Source organism: Anas platyrhynchos, chromosome 23, assembly GCF_047663525.1.
Source record: "Anas platyrhynchos isolate ZD024472 breed Pekin duck chromosome 23, IASCAAS_PekinDuck_T2T, whole genome shotgun sequence".
NCBI lineage: Eukaryota > Metazoa > Chordata > Aves > Anseriformes > Anatidae > Anas > Anas platyrhynchos.
Window position 1 is genome coordinate 7,545,156 of NC_092609.1, and position 19,706 is coordinate 7,564,861.

At 44.5% G+C, this 19,706-nt stretch overlaps 2 long non-coding RNA genes across 2 annotated transcripts; both read left to right on the forward strand.

The window, feature by feature from the left end:
• Positions 1-12,688: 12,688 nt before the first annotated feature.
• LOC139999364 (uncharacterized) lies at positions 12,689-15,174 on the forward strand. The gene is made up of 4 exons (XR_011804753.1): positions 12,689-13,088; positions 13,552-13,650; positions 14,444-14,545; positions 15,101-15,174. It is a non-coding gene; the product is annotated as an uncharacterized lncRNA (long non-coding RNA).
• Positions 15,175-17,129: 1,955 nt separating this feature from the next.
• LOC139999363 (uncharacterized) lies at positions 17,130-18,517 on the forward strand. Its single transcript, XR_011804752.1, has 3 exons — positions 17,130-17,312; positions 17,422-17,500; positions 18,377-18,517. It is a non-coding gene; the product is annotated as an uncharacterized lncRNA (long non-coding RNA).
• Positions 18,518-19,706: the final 1,189 nt, after the last annotated feature.

Sequence of the window (19,706 nt, forward strand, 5' to 3'; positions counted from 1 at the left end):
CAGGAGCCTCAAATAGTTGATACAGATCACAACCACTGTTATAGTTATGGTATATTTCACCTTGACCTTAAAATTCAAATGATTAAAACTTAGGTTATTTCTTTCCGAGTTAAAACGAGTCAAAGGTGGTTTAACTGTACCTTATTTATTTTAGAATAGATTTACACAAGTTTCTCTGTTACAGCACTTTATCTGTGCATCTAATAAATTTCTTAAGCTTTTCTTAGGTTGTATGCTGCTATGTTTGGTTAATTTGTGTGAACTAAATATAAACCAGGTGATCTTAAAACTTAATATAGAAGCGTACACAGATTACTGAATTGTTGCTTTTTGACTTCTTGCCTTTTGAAATCTGTTTTGGTAGAAGTGCCTTAACCCTACAGGTTTATCAGAACAGCCTGGGCAGTTTTATTTCTAAGGCAGAGAATCTCTCTCTAGCAGCCATAAGAAAAACAGTTCAGAATAAAGAAAGGCAAAGATTTTTAATCCATGCTGAAGTTCCTTTTCACTACCAGACAGTCCCCCTTGTGGTCATGTTGTCATGCTAGTGTAATGAACATGAATTGCAGACTTTCATCTTCACCAATAAATGACAACATAGAGAAATACTGAATATTGTCTCCTCTCACTTGCACCTCTCGATCAGGGCCACTGTTTTTTCAAACAAAAGAGTTAACGAGATCCTATTGCATCTTGTTTAATGTATATTAACTACAGTTTGGAAACCACAAACGTAGAAAAAAAATATCATTTCCTTATTTTATTAAAACATATATAAAACATATATAAAACATATATAATATATATATATAACACATATTGTGTTGTAAAGCCCACAATTCCATACCAATGACAACAAAAAAATCATCTAATTGAGCATGCAGTTTTCATTAACCTGTTTTTTTGTTTCTTTTTGTTTTTACAAATACCCAACAACACATACACATGTGTTGTGTTGTGTTTTTTTCCATCATTTCTCACTGAAGCAATACCCATCCCGTATCAGATCTGTGTCATTACTCTAATTTTTGTTCCTAATGTACTTGAAAAACTTCTTAACTCTATTGATTGCAACAGTGGATTTTTTTCCCTCCGATCTTAACTCCATTTATCAATTACTTATTCTCTTAAAATCCTGCTTTTAAGAGATGGTTGGGTATTCACCATCTCTCACTCTTATTTATAGATTTTCTTTTCTTTTTCAGTAGTTCAGCCCTAGTCAACTCGGAGGTGGGCAGCAGCAGCTTCTATGGAGCAGCTATGCTGGAAAAAAAAAAAAAAAAAAGTTGAGCCTTGAGGGAAAAGGAAGGTGGGAGAGCCAGATGGGGCAAGAGGAAGGGAGGTGGTTTGACCAGGACACCTTGAGGGTCTGGGAAGAGAAGAAATGGATGGGTGCTTAAGAAATGAGCAGCATCACAGCCTACATACGGAAGAATTGTGACGAGCAGTTTAGAAATGTGAGCGATTGGTGGTCTTGTGTTGATCGGCAGCTGTGCTCCATGGTTATAGCTGTAATTTCAGCAGTTTACTGTGTAAGCCGCATGTTGCCACTTCCTTGATCAAGGCAATGCTGTTCAGTTGCAGGGAAGAGGGGCAAGACTCAGGGAAGAAACGGAACGGAGAAAACTGTACACTGTGGATATGCACACGTAGCCATAAAATCAGTGCTGGACAGAGACAGACAGACAGACAGACAGAACAAAAGGAAGGAAGGAAGGAAGGAAGGAAGGAAGGAAGGAAGGAAGGAAGGAAGGAAGGAAGGAAGGAAGGAAGGGAGGGAGGGAGGGAGGGAGGGAGGGAGGGAGGAAGGAAGGAAGGAAGGAAGGAAGGAAGGAAGGAAGGAAGGAAAGAGGAAGGTAAAGGGGAAAGAAGGAATACCCCACACTCATAAAAGTGAGAAAGATCCAGGTGTAAAAGAACGTAAAAGAAAGACAACTGTCATGTTGTGGTCTGATAGTTTCTGGGAGAAAGCAGAAACCCAGCAATTCTGTCTTTCCTACTCCTCCAAACCAATTCCGTTGACAACTCTGAATGCTTCCAGCTAGAAAAAAAAGGAAGAATGAAGTGGAGGGCTCCTTGCCATCACTGTATTTCTGGAGCAGATTTCTGGATAGTCCCCGCAGCCAGCTGTAGGGCCTGTGCCAGGCTTGGAGTGGCTGTAGGGAACATGCCAGGGGCTCGAGGTGCTGCAGGGAACATGCCAGGGGCTGGAGGGGCTGCAGGGCGAGTGACACGGGTTTGAGGGGCCTCAGGTCCCAGCGCAGTGGTTGAAGTCGATGCAGGGAACATCAGAGTTGTTGGAGGGGCTGCAGCTAAAATGCCAGGGGTTGCGGGGGCTGCAGGGTGCTGAGTCACAGCTTTGCATCAGGTCAAGACGCATTTTCCTAGAACCATCCATTTCCTCCTGAAGGGGCTGAATAGCATGGAACGGTCTTCAAAATGCACAGAGCAGACCCCAGCAAACGTAGGGATGCTGCTAGCAAGTAGGGAACTTTTTTGTTGATGTTGTTAACATTGTTTCACGACAATAGATGCAAACATGTATCTTGAGTTGAGGGCAAAGGTGACCTTGGATCTGAAGCACACAGGCGTTCACTAATGTCCCCCCATCCGGAGTGAATCCACAACGACTCGGAAGGAAAACTAAAGTCCAAACCAGTGCACTGGGATAAAGAGAGTTTAATAGGGTAGAAAAGGAATAAAAACAATATAATAAATATTAATATTTATAATTTATAATATAATAACGTATAAAAATTGTTTAATTAATAAGAGTAAATAATAATCATCATAATTTTAGAGTAATAAAACAACGCCATACGGTACAACACAGTCAATAAAGTGGATTTAATGCAATAAAAATAAAACCCATTTTTCCCATCCCAATGAGTTCCTATCCCCATCATCACTTCCCATCCCACTGATCATTTCCTATCCCAACAACGTCCCAGTTCTGATCCCAAGGCTGAATTCCCAACTCCCACCCACCCATCCAGCCAGCCATGCACCCATTTTCTGCATTTTCAGGTCACAAGACTCTGATGAAGGCCACCTCAGCCTTTTCCCCCCAAAAAAAAGCTGCTCTTTATTGTGAAAAACTTCACTTTTGCACAACACTGCAGACCCAGCCAAGATGGTCCTGCAAGACAAGGTGAAACAAACATACAAAACCCATATGGAGGTAAATTGGTTCATCTAAACAAATTCCTACCACGAAATCCTGATCCTCAATCTCAGCACCGATGAAAAAAGAGGATACAGTTCCCTCCTCCAAGGTCCCTCTCTGCCCCTGCTCCCCGTGGGCTCCTCTCCATGGCTGCAGCTGCGGCCCGGGGCCTGCTCCTGCGGGGGCTCTTTTTTGCACCTAAGTGCTGTTAACCATCCCAGGCATTTGTTGTTCACATGGTGAATAAGTGCTGTTTTGGATTTACAGAGATAATCTGTAGATTTGGTTCCAAAGGGGTTCAAATTCAGGCAAGGCAGTGAGAGCTTTGTGGGCTGCAGGAGAACCAAAATGCAGGAACTGTCAGGGCTCATCCTCACCCGGGACCAACTCTCATTTGGTCTTCTTTGGAGAGAAAGCCAAGCCAGCCAGATGGCTTCCACTACTTCTATGGGAGTGACATTGGGATTGATCTTTAAAATGAAATGAAGCAGAAGGCTGTGGGTTCTCCAACCTTCAAGATATGCAGCACTTGGCTGGGAAGGTTTCTTCCGTTCCTATGGATTTGAAGAATTAGGGCTGAAAGAAGCAGCAGGACCCTAGGGCCATATTCTGTCATCTCTATGGAAACTCCTGACGGGAATTACCTCCCTACTGGTGTCAAACTGCAGGCAGGCAAACGGGTGTGGTCTCCTCTCTGTGCAACTCCCCAATCCATGGTGTCTCTTTGCATGTGTGAAATTGCATGTGTATAGGGGGTGTGGTGGCAGAAGAGGGAAAGCCTCTTCTGATGGCTCCTAAAGCTGTGAGTCTGACCCTTCTGTGACTGCGCTGAAAGCGATCCTGGGGATAGAAGGGAGAGTGATCCAGCTGCACATCATGAGACGGGGAAGAGACAGAGGCTCTGGCGTGCACTGCTGACTGGTTTGCCTCGGTGGGGTTGGAGTGAGGAAGCTGTACCCTCCTCTGTTAGCACAAAGGAGAGGAGTTATTCCACGCTATTTTTCCTCCTCTGTGTATGAATGGACAGACTGCACAGTTGGTTAAGGCCGTAGCTACTGAAGACAAGAACTCGATTGTCTGCTGCTCTTCAGGCAGAAGGCAGAAGGAATCAAGAGACAGGACTGGCTCTGTCTGCATACTGCAGTAGACGCACTTTTTTGCATCTTCTGTGCGTGAAAAAGTATGTTTTAATTGATAAGAATCCCAAGGGCCTAGAAATACTGCAGTTTTAGGATAAATCTGGTATAAACTGAGTGTCCTGAGGATTTTGAGTACTCCATTTCCGTGGCCAGACCAACAGAAACTCCAGGGCAATAGGAAACACAACTTTCTCTCTCTTATCCTAAATTTCTCCACTTGTTATCTCCTGACCAGCAATTTACAGGAAAGTTACAGGAAAGTGAGGGAAAATATTTGAACTATTTATACACCAGTGCAGGTGGTGCCATGTTAACTTCACTCTTTTGCAAGATCTTGTTTGCTAACAGCAAGTTATGGCCCCTAGGGATGTTTTACCTTGAGGGAGGGAATGGGGGCACACCAAAACAAGTAGAACAAGCAAAATACTGTGGGGTGGAGCTGACAAAACAACAAACAAACAAACAAACAACAAAAAAACAACTACCACCACAGACCACCCACTAGTGCCGTGCTTTTCATACTGAAGTGAGGAAAGAGCAGAGCATCCTTGCAGGAACTTCATGCCTCAAAACCCTCCTTTGTCACTCTTCCTGCACTTGTGTAACAGTTGCTTGCAGGTCTGTTTCCTTTCTTATTTCAGGACTGGAAGATGGCTTCGTGGACAAAACAGACTTGGCTTGGGGAAGAGTAATTGAATTTATTGCCAACTGATCACAAAGTAGGACAGTGAGAATTTAAAAACTTTAAAACCAACCAACCAACCAACCAACCAAACAGAAAACCACCTCGCCACACTACCTCCATCCCAGGCTAAACCTCAGTCTTGATTCTTCTATCTATTTCCCACGGAGCAGTGGGGGGTGGTTGGAGGATGTTGGGGACTGGAGGTTGCAGGCTCTGCTGCTCCTTCATCGTATTTGGCAATTTTATTGATGGTAGCGCTCCCCACCCCTCCCATCCCCTCTTTTCCCTTCCCTCCACTCCCCTGCCCTCCCCTATGCTCCCTGTTCTTTCTGACCAACAGTATGATAGATTCGGGTGGGTGGTCAGCACGTGGGGCTACGGAGAGGACATGTACACAAAGATTTGGCTCCAGATCCAAAATGTCATGTATTTGGCAATTTTATTTATAGTAGCACTCCCCTCCTCTCCCCTCCCCTCCCCTCCCCTCCCCTCCCCTCCCCTCCCCTCCCCTCCCCTCCCCTCCCCTCCCCTCCCCTCCCCTCCCCTCCCCTCCCCTCCCCTCCCCTCCCCTCCCCTCCCTTCCTCTCCCCTTTCCTCCCCTCCCCTCCCCTCCCCTCCCCTCCCCTCCCCTCCCCTCCCCTCCCCTCCCCTCCCCTCCCCTCCCCTCCCCTCCCCTCCCCTCCCCTCCCCTCCCCTCCCCTCCCCTCTTTTGCCTCCTCTCCCCACTTTTGCCTCCCGTCCCCTCCTTCCCATCCTCTCCCCTCCCCTCCCCTCTCCTCCCCTCCCCTACACCCCCTCCCCTATGCTCCCTGTCCCTATACTCTGCTACACTCCCCTCCCCTATACTACCCTACACACTCCTACACTCCCCTCCCCTATCCTACCCTAAACTCCCGTTCGCTACACTACCCTACATTACCCTATGCCCCCCTCCCCTACACTCTCCTACACTCCCCTCCCGTATCCTACCCTACACTCCCCTAAACTCCGATCCCCTACACTACCCTATACTCTCCTATGCTCCCCTCCCCTCTAACACGCTACACTACCCTACCCTACCCTACCCTACCCTACCCTACCCTACCCTACCCTACCCTACCCTACCCTACCCTACCCTACCCTACCCTACCCTACCCTACCCTACCCTACCCTACCCTACCCTATCCTATCCTATCCTATCCTATCCTATCCTATCCTATCCTATCCTATCCTATCCTATCCTACCCTCCCCCTGCCCTCCCCTCCCCTCCCCTCCCTTCCTTTTATTCCCTCCCCTTCCCTCCCCTCTTGTCTTCTTCTCTCCTCTCTTCTTTCTTTCGGGTAACTTCAAATCGCTTCAGTCGTTCTCATAGCTCCTATCCCTGGCTGATTCACGGGAACCCATCAGCAGCAACCAGAAGCGCTCCAGCTGCTGTGTCACTGGTCGAGCAACAGTCTCCAACTGGGAATCGCTGACTTCGTTGTGTGGCTCAGACAGGTGCCTTGCAGTTCCACCGTGGCCTGGACGTTTCCTCTTGCTGTGTCCCCACCTACAGCGCACTTCTGCTTAGAAGCAGCAGCAGGCTTTGCAAGATGTCCCACTCCTTCCATTTTCAGTGGTTTAGCTTGGCTAGCCGGGTGGTGTCTGTCAATAGAAGACAACAACGAGATTTGGGTTAGAAACAGCTAACTGAGTAGTTCCTTTGCACAAGGGCAAGGAATATCTACCCCTTCCTACTGGAGGCTGCAGTGTCAGAGATAATGACGGGTCCTTCCGAGAGCTTTGAAATATCCCTTGGGGATGCTGAGTCCAGAGGACCAGAGCAAACCTGTCTAAAGTACACCGTGGAATCACTCGGAATGACTTCCTAGCAGAAGCATGTGTCTGATACGGCTTCAGCTGCTTGCAGTGTTCTTCTTCACCTCCTACCTAAATTCAGATGAGAGATCTCAATGAAGATGGAAAGGTTGAGAAATAGAGAAATCACTGATGTGCTTTGAGAACTTCTAAGGACTGAGTACTGCATCAATCCCATGTTGTAACATTAAGGATTGGTTAGAAAAGCAAACGTTCAAAACAAGGAAAGGGGAAGAACAAGTAAGCTTTCTTAAAGTATCTATTCTATTTAAGGTATCTTTAAAGAAGTAAATAAGTACTGAAATATATATGCAGATAGAGAGAGAGAGAGAGAGAGAGAGAGAGATACAGAAACCTAAGAGTCTGCTGTGCAGGTTAGCTTCTTGCTCTCTTTTCTAAAAGTCACAGTGAATGCAGCATCTGTGTGCGTTACAAGCATTACCCTCAGTCCAGCACAGGTACACACGAGAGGTCAGCCTGCAGGTTGCGGAGGCAAAGCAACTGCTCTGGCTGGATGTGAAGAGCCAAGACAGAAGTTGCTGTCAGGGAAAAGATACACAGAGGGGATGAAAAAGACGGAGTGTGCTTCCGACCTTCACAACTTCTAAGCAAGCGGAGATGAGGTTGTGGAAGAAGCAAATAAGCTGTTGATCTAGAAGCAGCCTGAAGATTGTCCTTAAGCAGGGCCTTGCATTCTTCATTTTTACAGCATTGCTTGCCTTCAAGTGCACGACGATGATTTTATGAACTTTCTACCACTACAGAAATGCACCGGATTCTTTCACAAAACCTACGGGTGGTTCTTGGCAATATTGGTCAGCATTCTCTATTTCCTTCTTCATCTCAATTCTCTTTTGGCCTGTGAAGCTTTCCAGATCAGAGGAGAAGATCCACGGTAATACGGAGCTTTGGATACTGCAAAGGAAACGAAGAATCCTACTGACAACTCTTTTCAACCTCGCCTGCAAGCATCACAGAAAAGAACACCGAAAGAACACCGCTTTATCATGGGAAGCATAAATTGGAGCATAGGTGTCCTATAGCTGAAGCGAGGTGAAGCAGGTTCCACACAAGGTGAAGGAGCACACCCATAAGCATTTCCATAAAGCCGTGTTTTCAAACAAAGGGTTAAGATTTAGATTTTCTTACAAGTGAAGAATGAAGAAATAAAAGAAAAAGAAAATTACCAGGACATCCAGTTTTCCTCTAGCTTGCTTTGCTTCTTTCCGAATCTGAGTCTGGAGTGACAGTCAGGGAGCAGCGTTGTGCAGAAATGCCAAAGCCTCCCCAGCTGGTTGTACCTTCATCAGCAAGGCCTTTGATACTGCTGCCTCCTCAGCAACATCAGCCATTTCCGAGGAAAGCTGGTGTCCATCAGGTCAAATAGGAATGGGAAATCCCTCTTGCCACAACTTCACACTCACACCAGAGTTGGCAGGACAGGCCGATGGACAGAGAAGCGTCTGCAAGAGTGTTAGAAAACAGACTTTAGATTTCCGTCAACCCAGGAAGAATTACTTGCTCATCCCTTCAAAGTGAACTCTGAGTAGAAGGAGGGGATCCCAAGCTGCATTCCTGACATCTATGCTGCAAAGTCATCCAATGGGACATGTTACTGGACCAGCCTGTTACGAACAGAAACAGGACTTTGAGGTTATGCTGTTGGATTAGAATTAAGCTCAAAGAGTTAGTCCTTTGACGTGTTTTTGTTTGCAAGTGTTTTCACTGCTTCCCAGACAATGTCTCCAGCAAGCTAGCTGCTTGCTTCATTTGTTCTGTTCTGTTCTCTTCTGTTCTTTTTGATTCTGTTTTGTTTTGTTTTCTCAGCCAGGATTCTTAGAGAAATGAGATTAAAGTGATCATATTGTATGTCCACCCATCCCTCCCTCCCCTTCGCTTGTCCAGAGCTTTTACCTCGTCCAGCAGCTTGAATGAACTCGGTCCTAGGCGCAGTTGTGTCCAAGCCATTCTGTTCCTAGACGTGTTGTGAGAACAGACAGCTAAGTAGTGGGGAGAGGACGTGCTGCTGTCTGCAGTGTGACCTCAGCGCTTACCAAACAGTAGGGAATACACAGAGAAGGGCCTTAGGAGAACTTCAAGCCCCAGATACGTTTTATGTGGAAACCATATTTCCCAAGATAACACTGGACACAACTGCATAATCAAAAGGGATTCATTTCTTGGTTCATTCAACTCCTAGGTTTTAGTTTTAAAACTAAATGGGGAATAGGCTAAAGTTATGCAAGGGGAGTTTTAGGTTAGATGTTAGGAAGAATTTCTTTACTGAAAGGGTTGTGAGGCATTGGAACAGGCTGCCCAGGGAGGTGGTGGAGTCACCATCCCTGGAAGTCTTCAAAAGACGTTTAGATGTAGAGCTTAGGGATATGGTTTAGTGGGGACTGTTAGTGTTAGGTTAGAGGTTGGACTCGATGATCTTGAGGTCTCTTCCAACCTAGAAATTCTGTGTGATGTCTGTCTTGGCTTAAAGCACTCTTCCAATCTCTATTTCCAGTTCCTAGGATTTCCTGAAATAGCTCATCCCATTTTTTTCTTTCTACACTCTCCCAGCCTCTTTGTTTTCCTCTCCCCAAGAAACTTAGCACTGCTCTCTTCATACTTGACAACTAGATATGGAGCTGTATCAGCCAGAAGGAAGTTTCCTTCACACTTTCTGCTTCTTACGGTATCTGGGCTCTTACCTTTACACTTACTCACCCTTCCTACATTAGCACAAAGAAAGCTGTTTGGGAGATCTGATGTCTTGTTTTCCAGAAACTGCCCTGAATCACCTTTACGAGAGCTGTCCCACGCTGCGAGCACAAGTCTTGCAGTCTGGCCAGATATTTGCCTTCTAAGTCAATAACCAAATCTGTTACAAAGGTAAGAACATGTAATTAATGGAAAGGAAATCCTTTTATCCTTTTATTTTGATCCAAATTCACTTTTTTTTTTTTTTTTTCTAGACCAAGAATGAACCGTGGAGAACCACCAAAACTCAGGTGAGAAATGAAATGACAAATGTTAAGGTCAGGCAGCTTGCCCACTGCCATTGCTACCCTGAAAGCAGATGGAGTGCATCTTCATACGCCACAGCCTGAGACACTAGTCGACAGGCCAGCCCGTGTGAGGAAGTCCATTGCTGTCCTGAATTTTAACATGACAGGGGGACTCTTAAGCCTCTTGTTTATGCTTTAGTACTTGTGGTCTATGGGAGTACCACAGCACACTCTTCTCTGTCTCCCCTTATTTGTTGATCGTCTGTAGGAAGAAGAGAACGTGCAGAGGCCCTCACCCGTACATTGGGTCTGTTCTCACTCTGTGCAGCTCCATCATTGAGCAAAGTACCAACCTTGAGGCTTCTGTAAGGACTTGACACAAACTACAGAATACTACAATGAAGCATTCACAACAAAACCACATTTTTTTCCTCAGCCAAGCATCAAAACACTTACAGAAGGGCATGGTCCCTCTCTGTGCACCTCAAGGGGAGATCCACAAATCCTCACGTGGTTTCATCGCATCCAGCACCCTTCTCTGTGCCTCCCAGCTAAACGTGCACAGAGGCAGCTGTTGCCAAAGTGCTGTGGTGACACAATTCAGTTCTGTTTCTGAAGTCATCACCGCAGGCGCCTCCCAGTGACGGCACAACACTCTCTGTTGCTAATGCGTCTGTCTCAGAAACAGCTAGGGAAGTACCACTATACCCAAACTGACTTGAATTAGAGTAGTTCCCAAATTATTCCCTGCTCCCCTACATCTGTGGAAAGTGTGTGATCAATCTTTTCCTTGAGAAAGGACTACAGAGCAAAAGAGCTTGATTCTGAGACGTTGCCCGTCCTTGTAGAGCAGTTCACCTTTGATTTCCATGTCAGAAAAAAGAAGGTGAAATCAACAATTCCCTTCCTCTGAGCTGGGAATAGGAAAGAAGCCCAATTCTCCAGGAAGCCTTCAAAAGGAAACTCTGCATTTCTTTGTTAAACACCTTGTTTAATTTCTTGAAAGAAATCTTTCCCAGGACTTTGCAACTGCGGTGGTTCAAAGCGGGTGGGCAGCCGAGTTCCACCACGGCCGCTCTCTCACTCCCCCTCCTCCAAGGGAAAGGGGGAGAAAATACGATGCAAAGGGCTCCAGGGCTGAGATAAGGACAGGGCGATGGCTCAACAAGTATCGTGACGGGCAAAGCAGACTCAGCAGAGTGACCCTCAGGGTCCCTCCCTGCCCCTGCTCCCCGTGGGGTCCCTCCCATGGGATGCCGCCCTTCCCCAGCTGATCCCACACGGGCTGCCCACAGGCAGCAGCTCCTCAAGCACTGCTCCCACACGGCTCCGTCCCACGGGCTCCATCCATCCATCCATCCCCCAGGAGCAAACTGCTCCAGCACGGGTCCCCCACGGCTGGGCGGCAGCTCCCCCCAGCCCCCCTGCTCCTGCGGGGGCTCCTCTCCATGGCTGCAGCTGCGGCCCGGGGCCTGCTCCTGCGGGGGCTCTCCACAGGCCGCAGCCTCCTCCAGGCCACAGCCACCTGCTCCACCGGGGGCTCCTCCACCCACAGGGGGGCAGCAGCGTGGAGATCTGCTCCATGTGGGACCCATGGGTGCAGGGGGACAGCCTGCTCCACCAGGGGCCTCTCCCTGCACAGCCCGCAGGGGAAGTGCTGCTGTGAGCCTGGAGCACCTCCTGCCTCCTGCTGCACTCACCTTGGGGGCTGCAGGGCTGCTTCTCACTCCTTGCTCTTCCAGCTTCTGTTGTGCAGCAGTATTTCCCCCTGCTTACATCTGCTCTCCCAGAGGTGCAAACAACATCGCTTATTGGCTCAGCTCTGGCAAGCGCCGGGGCCCTTTTGGAGCTATCTGGAGCTGGCTGTTGTCTGGACTGTTCTCACAGACGCCATCCCTGCAGGCCCCTGCTACCAAACCCTTGCCACGTAAATCCGATCGAAGTGTATGCAGCAATTACAAAGCCGCTGTGCTTTGGGCTGTCACGATCCTTCTGCAAGTGCAGGGGAGGTGCAGGGTTGCTTTGCATTTCCAAAAGGAGGAAGAAAGCCTCCAACCCCACTGGACCTCAGCCACTTGCAGGATCCAAGCAACGCTCCCCACTTTCAGTTATCTCCCTCCCATGCACACAGTGGGAGCAAGGTTGAACAAGCACATTTTTGAAAATGTTTATCTTAATGAAGAATAAAAGAAGTCTACAACACCCAATCCCTCTGTGCACCCAAGGCAAAAATCGTGGACTATTCTGCCTCAACACTATTTTCAGACCCAATTTGTCAAGTCATCTAGCAGAGGATTTCTCTCTTGTTCACTCACTAGCTTAGTAGAGCACCAGTTTACATAGGTGCTGGAGCAGATTCCTCAACCATCTGAAGGGACTTGATCCCAGAAAAGTTCAAAACTGCAGATGACTCATGATTTTGTGGTGAAGCATCTATTAAATGAGAGCTGTTCCGCTTAGGGCACAGTGAGACAGTGTGAGAAGAACCCTGTATCTCACTGATTGAGGCTTTATAACTCTACAGAATTGTCAGTCAACAATAAATGGAAAGTGCAGGAGATATGTTCTTTCTTCCTCCTTTCCCTGCCATACATTAGCAGAGAGATTGTGGTGGGATATAGGTTCAGAGCCTCACAGAAGAAGGATTTGAACCCAGGCTCTCCACAGTCTGCACCACTGCCTTCCTGATGGCTTTTGACTATTTTATTTTATTTTATTTTATTTTATTTTATTTTATTTTATTTTATTTTATTTTATTTTATTTTATTTTATTTTATTTTATTTTATTTTATTTTATTTTATTTTATTTTATTAGTATTAGTATTCTTCTTTTTCTGGGTGGTGTCTAAGTCTTGGGGGGAAGAACAAACTGTGGGAGGAGGGAATGCTACTACTGTCTGTGACAGTGGTGATTTCTGGACAGTGTTAGCAACAGAGCTTCTGCAGAGAAGAGAAAATGCCAGGCAGTCTCTGTTGGTATTCCATGTACTGAGTACTGAGTGCAGTTTTGGGCTCCACAGTATAAGAAAAAGACATAAACCTGTTAGAGAGTGTCGAAAGAAGGGCAACAAACAAGAGGGTCTCTTTTAACAGGGGGATTGAGGTTTGTGGCAAGGTTTTGGTAGCAATTTAGGGGCTGCACTGTGCTGGACACAGCAACAGACGCACCATAAGCCAAAGTCAGACAATAAGCCAAGGTGTGTTCACGCGTGGTTTACTGTGGTTTACGTGTGGTTTACGTATAGAAGAAAGTTTTTGCCTAGTGGTGAGTATACTGCAGATTTGCTGCATTGTTCTAAATTAAATAGCAAGATAAGTGATGGCATCGTAGGCTGGGAAAATATTTCTAGAGTATCAGCGCATTTTGAGCATCATTTTAACTGTTTATGCAAACATGAAGATTATTAAAATCAGTGTTTATTTATGTCTGTATGTAAACAGGTGATCATGTTGTATAGCATGCAGTAAATGGTTTGTGAATGCTGCTTGAAGAATGAAAAGAGTAAGTCAGCTCCACAAGGAATAAATGAATTTTGTTTATTTGTGCAATGCAGAGATTAGAATTAGACCAACAGCATGGAACCAAAGTCTTGCTGTGTGCCTTTTATCTGTAGGACAGTTCATGGAGGCTTCAGCAGCCCTATCTGTTTTCTAGCACTCTGAAATGTCCTCTGTGGTGCTGCACCCAGTTGAAAGCCTGCACTGATTGTGCTGAACTTTCCTAACAGGAGGCACGGGTCCTTCGTCGGACGCTGGCTGGGGATGTATGCTGCGATGCGGGCAGATGATGCTGGCCCAAGCACTGATCTGCAGACACTTAGGGAGAGGTGAGTGCTGGTCCTGAGGGAACTTCGGTATTGTCTGCAGACGCTTCTTCGTAAGTACTCCATTAAAAGCACAAACCCTGAATTTATTAGTGAGACTTTCTTTGATGCCCTGGTAACAGTTCCTAATGAATCAATTCATATTCAGCTGGGTGAAATCATCCCAGCCTGAAGCAGAGAAATAGGCATAGAAGGAGAACAAATGGGGAATCCTGTCGCCATTATTTTATAAACCTTTTAGTGTAACACCCAAGTTGAGGCCAAGGGAAAACCTGCCACCGTGGGACAGTGCTCTTACCCTTCTCTTCACTACTCACTTGTCAGCAGCACGAGGTCCAAACCCCCCTGGTGCAAGCTCTTAAGCATGCATGTCACATCCCAGGATGCTGCCAGTGGAGTGTTTGGACTTTCTGTATGGATCTTATGTTGTTATTTAATGGGTGCTTAGAAATCCAACAAGGTCTAAACACAGCCTGTACTTTTAAATAATCTTGGAAGCTCAGAGATACTGGAATGGCTATCAACACGCAGCATGATCCGTCAGAATATGTTTGCAGTTGATGTTTTTGTTTTGTTTTATTTTCCCTGTTTTTACAATCTAGCCTATGATGATAAAGGGCAGCTTGATGATAAATAACAAGCTTGGAATTCTAGGAGCTCTACACAAAATGTAAATATTCGAGATGAATTGAAATGTCTTTTAACATCTCATTATAAAGCTTTCTGCTGTCTAGACATTTGATCAGTGTAATGAAAACGTCACCATTTTTTATTCTATATCAATTTTTCCTTTCAGATTGGCAATGGGAAAAACACAAAAAACAACCAGAAGAATATCACAGAATCCTACGATGCTTTCTCGACAGGAAGGCTTGCTCTTATTCAATCCACCAGATGGGTAAGAACAAACATAAACTTTCAGGTTTTTTCCACTGAAATTTCTACTGTGTTGAATCACTAATTTGCAGTATGTTAATTCATAATTTTAAAAAGTGGATGTGAAGACAAGGTGTATGCTTATACAAAAATAAAAAGGTATGCAGATGGGCGCAAAGACTAGTAGTACAGAAACATTCCCTGAGACCTAAATAAAGCCATGTACTAGAATCTAGCTCTTGATAAACTCTGTAAGCCTTGGGTACCAGAGTCAGTAATGTTAGAATAGACAGTCTTGTAGCTTATTGCTGTAATTTGTAATAAAGGGCACTAACATTTGTTAACTTGTAATTCTCATTGTAGTTTAGAAGCCTTTTGTTTATTAAAGAAACTGGCACTCCCTAAGTTTTGAAAAGAGCATAGATTGAGAAAATAATTGTTATTGCTAAATACAGATTGCAGTTACTCTAGAATGTTTGACAGTGACGGTATTTACTGTATATTGTTCCCACATTCTTTATGGTCTCATTTTTCTTTGATTTTGTGTACGTGTGTCTTTTTTTCACTGTGAAAACAGCACAGGTGGGTGTTGGAGAGGGGAAGTCAATTGGAGAATGGTTTGGACCAAATACAGTTGCTCAAGTACTAAAGTAAGTGAGATCATAGCAGTCTCATTCAGAACGTACTCCCCTGGGGCAGCCAAGACAAGGCCCAGGCAGAGTTTTGAAGGCTGCATCTCCCCCTGTCCCACAGTCAGGAATGTACTTGCCATCTATTTACAAGTGCAGCATGGAATGTCATGCCACAGCTCGGTGTGCAGGTACTGAGTTGGGAATGGGTGACCTCTAAATTTTAATAAAGGAAGAGCCTGAGGAGAAGAAACTGCAGGAAAGTCTCCTGCTACGCCGTCTGCATGCCCTCACCAGTCACACCACAGATGTATATTCCTTTCTGCACAGTGGCACAGCTCTGGCAGGTCGAGAGTGCCACCGTGTAGGTCGGAGTGGTGGTGTGAAACATCAGAGAGAAGCCATCTCGGCTGAGGAGGGAACTGAGCTGCAATTCCTCCCTTTCTGAGCAGCAGTTCTGCCAGCAAGGCTACTGGATAAAGATGGGCAGCTCCTCATAGTCTGGGAGCCACACTGAAAGGAACTGAGGCTGCTCAGTTCTCCAGGGGTACGTGGAGGTGTCTTACCTCAGGCAGGGGCTAGGCTACAGGTCCTGCGAGCTCAGCAGCAAGTCTTTGACACCCTGGAACAGGCACATGATCTGAAGAGGGAGGGGAGCTGAAGCATGCCCTGGACTCCAGATCTTTCATGGCCAAGTTTTTCATGGTGAAACGCTCACCCCCATTTCTTTCTGGCTTATTTGAAACAGCTAATTCTGCCAGTGCAGCTTAAGAGTGTAGCTCCCTTCCCCAAAGGTTTGGATTTTGCAGAAGTGGACATAAAACTGTGTGCTGCTGTCTCCCACTGAAGTTTTGGTGCCCCAAACCCTTAGCTGGTTTAGCTTTTAACGCCCCATTTCTGCTGTGCACGCAGGCTCAGGCAGAAGTAATTCCACTGAATTCAGTGGAATTTCTTAAGCAAAAAGTAATCTGCAAAACTGGCATAGGAATTTTTTTCTTTTCCAGATGAGAAAAGACACAATTGGGCAAGAACCCAGTGCAGAGACTGTCGAGTGCAATAAAAAGTAATAAACTTGATGTAGTTGAACTGTTACTGTCACTGCACTTAGCAGTAAGACAAAACAGTTTGCACATGGTGCAGCGCATATGTTTTTCCTGGTACCACTCAGTACCTATTTTTCTAAAGATATTAAACATTTAATGTTTAAAGTTTTCTTTTTCTTACATGGAGACTTTAAAAAATGCAGAAAGGATGTTTTTTCTTAAGAAAAAAAAAATAAATAAATGGTTCTGAGTGTAAAGCTACCCTTTTGATCCAACTAATTTATATTAATTAGTACCTTAATGTTTTCTAGGAAGCTTGCTTTATTTGATGAATGGAATTCATTAGCAGTTTATGTATCTATGGGCAATACGGTGGTCATTGAAGACATCAGGAAGTGACACCTCATCAGTTTTCTGGTAACAGTTTCTGATTTGACTCCATTTGCCAACATGTATCTAAACATGAACAAATACTTGGGGGGGCATGGGTTTGTCTTGCAAGGGTAAGAAGAGGGAAGAAGGACATACAAACTCAGTTGTGTTTTTTTGATCCCTGATGCCAACTTCGTGCTCACATCACTGGATGTGAAGAGCTCCTTGAAGAATTTCTACTGTCATCATTGCTGCCATTTCATTTCTCTGGCGTTTTATAGGCAAAGCTTGACACTATTAATAACATTAATAGGACATGTCACTGCAGTCTTAAATTGTCATCCCCCAATCATTGATCTAACGTCTCACTTGGACGTGCCAGCACATACTGTCTGCTAGAATTACTTCTACTAAATAGCTGTAATTGCCATGCCCGGCTCGTTTTGTCTTGGGTGCCCTATAAAGATCCCTGGCAAACTAGCTTAATTCACTACTGAGAGGAAGATCTGCTTTGTGTTCCTCTGTGCGTTGACTGATTTCTAGTTTTATTCCCGCAGAAAAAATGTGCTGGTGCCCTCCTCAGAGCAGCAGCGCGTCCCACAGCAGTGCACATTTGCACAGAAGTGCTCTTGGCCGAAGCAAGAAGGCAGGAGGACTCTGCACAGGCTGGAAAGCCCTCTTGCTTATTATACCTCTACGACTAGGGATAAATCACATAAATCCCGTATATATTGATGCATTTAAAGTAAGGTTTTCTTTCAATTCATTGCTCGTTACTGTCAAATAAGTTTGGGTATCTGTGATGTCAGTAAAGAAATGAATTACAATTTCCTTTATTCCTTTTGAGCTCCTAGGAATGCTTTAAGATGCCACAGTCTTTGGGAGCATTAGGAGGGAAACCAAATAATGCCTTTTATTTCATAGGATTTTTAGGTAAGGAAAAAAGAAACTTATTCCAAATGTGCAGATGATCAAAAGAGAACATTTTTTGAAGGGGAAATAGTAAGGGGTCTAAGCGTGAACCTCTAGAAGTAAAGAAAGATGAGAATAGAATAAAATAAATGAAGAAGCATATCTAAAAGAGTTTAGAAACAGTATGAGATGATCCGTAACAGGAGCAGAAAGGTAACAGCAAAGCTAGGTGTAAAAATAAGTGATGACATCAACAAGAGCAACATACTGAGAATAGCTGATAGCATTTGACAAGTGTATTGGTCAAATGTCACTTTTATTTTCTTGTATTTCAAAACTGTTTCTGATAGCAGTATCTTTTTCACCTTTTGCATACCTTCTGTTATTAAGTATTGCTCTAATTAATTTAAAATGCATTCCTTCAGATTTCACCCCACTTTGGGCCAAAATTTTGCAACCCTATTTTGTCCTTTTGTAAAACCTAACCTGTTTTAGTTAGGCTTTTTTGTTCCAATTTCTGAATGAATGCCTAATGGGATTACAGATTGCATCTGTGAACATCCTGTACCTTTTAATCTGTCAAATGTTAGTGTTTACAACACTTGAGATTTAAAAAAAAAAAAAGTACTGGATCTCACATGGAAAAATAAAAGTATGTGACAAAGATAGAACATGACCAACCAAAAAATTACAGTAATAGGTGACAATAGGAAGTTATACTAAATACCCTGTGGGAAACGTTGTGTCTAACCCTTCCGATTCTCTTAAAGAATCCCTAGCTGGAAAGTCTAGATTATACTGACTGCGATGGCAATCTAATTTCTATTTTACAGTTCTGGACCAAGTGCTTATTAATGTCACTTGCTTATTTTTAACATACGGCTTTTACCCATCCAGGCAATGAGCTGATCTATCTGGACCCTCACACCACTCAAAGCTTTGTAGATTCAGAAGAAAATGGCACGGTTGACGATGAGAGTTTCCACTGCCAGGAAGCCCCACATAGAATGAAGATCATGAATTTGGACCCTTCAGTAGCTTTAGTAAGTGTCAGGAAATCTTGAATGCATGTACTTTATCTCAAAGTAATGTCTCTCTACATTGGTAAGGGCAGCAATGCATCTCCTTGAACAGAACCAAGATCACAAAGCTGTCTTCTGTGATCAACACATAGTAGTTTGTACATAACTACATGGAGAATCTTAGGGCAAGTGGGGAGCTGTCTGTACTGTAGGAGCTCGCTTTGTTTTCTTTACTGAGCAGCTTTTACTTCTTTCAAGAGGCATTATAATGGTCAGAGCAAGGAACTGAAACAGGTTTACGTGTTTTATTCTATCACTACTTTATGTTTGGTCACCTCTAGACAAGTTACTTAAACTTACTTTCTATCATAAGTTGAAAATGTTTAAGTGGAATTATTGTATTTCACCCCAAATTACAAATACAAATGTATTATTTGTAATTCACCCAAAATGTCATGGGGGTACTGTGGTATTTGAAAAAATTGGATCTGATCCCATGCCAGTATCCTGTGATTGGGTGATTGGCAGTTGTCACCAGTGGGATGTGTTTCTAAAGCTTTAAACAATCTGTAAAGATACCGGTATCTGTCATTCATTCACATACCTGTTTTTTAATACTGCTGCTTTTTAGAAAGTTTTTTTGTTTTGTTTTGTTTTAATACTTAACTACGTAACTGTGCAAAATGTGGCATGATGCAACGAGACAGACAAAATCATAATGAAGAGCAAATATTTTCAGTATAGATACCAGAATGGAAATGTTCCTTAGGTGGTCCATCATCTACAAGTTTTCAGCTTCTGCTGATACCTGGACTGTAGGAACTGGGTGGCGCTCCATGGAGGAGCACACAGGAGCTGCTGCTATTTTTTGCTTGACTATTTCGTTAGGGGTTTGCAGGGCCTTGTTCTCCCCGTGGGTTCTCTCCCTAGAGCTGCCACATATTTGGAGTCTTATATCTACTGATCGTACAGGGCATTACTGTATCAGAGGTCAAACCGCCTTACCTGCTGGTACCACATACCTACCATCTGCAAAGGTAAAACTCTGTGTGTTTGTTTTTTCCCCTAAGGGCTTCTTTTGCAAAGAAGAATGTGATTTTGATAACCGGTGTAGTCTTGTACAAAAGGTAAGAGTGGGAACTTAGCATCTCGATTTGTTCTTTATAAAGTCTGGTTTTTATTGTCTGTTTTTTGTAAAATTTTCC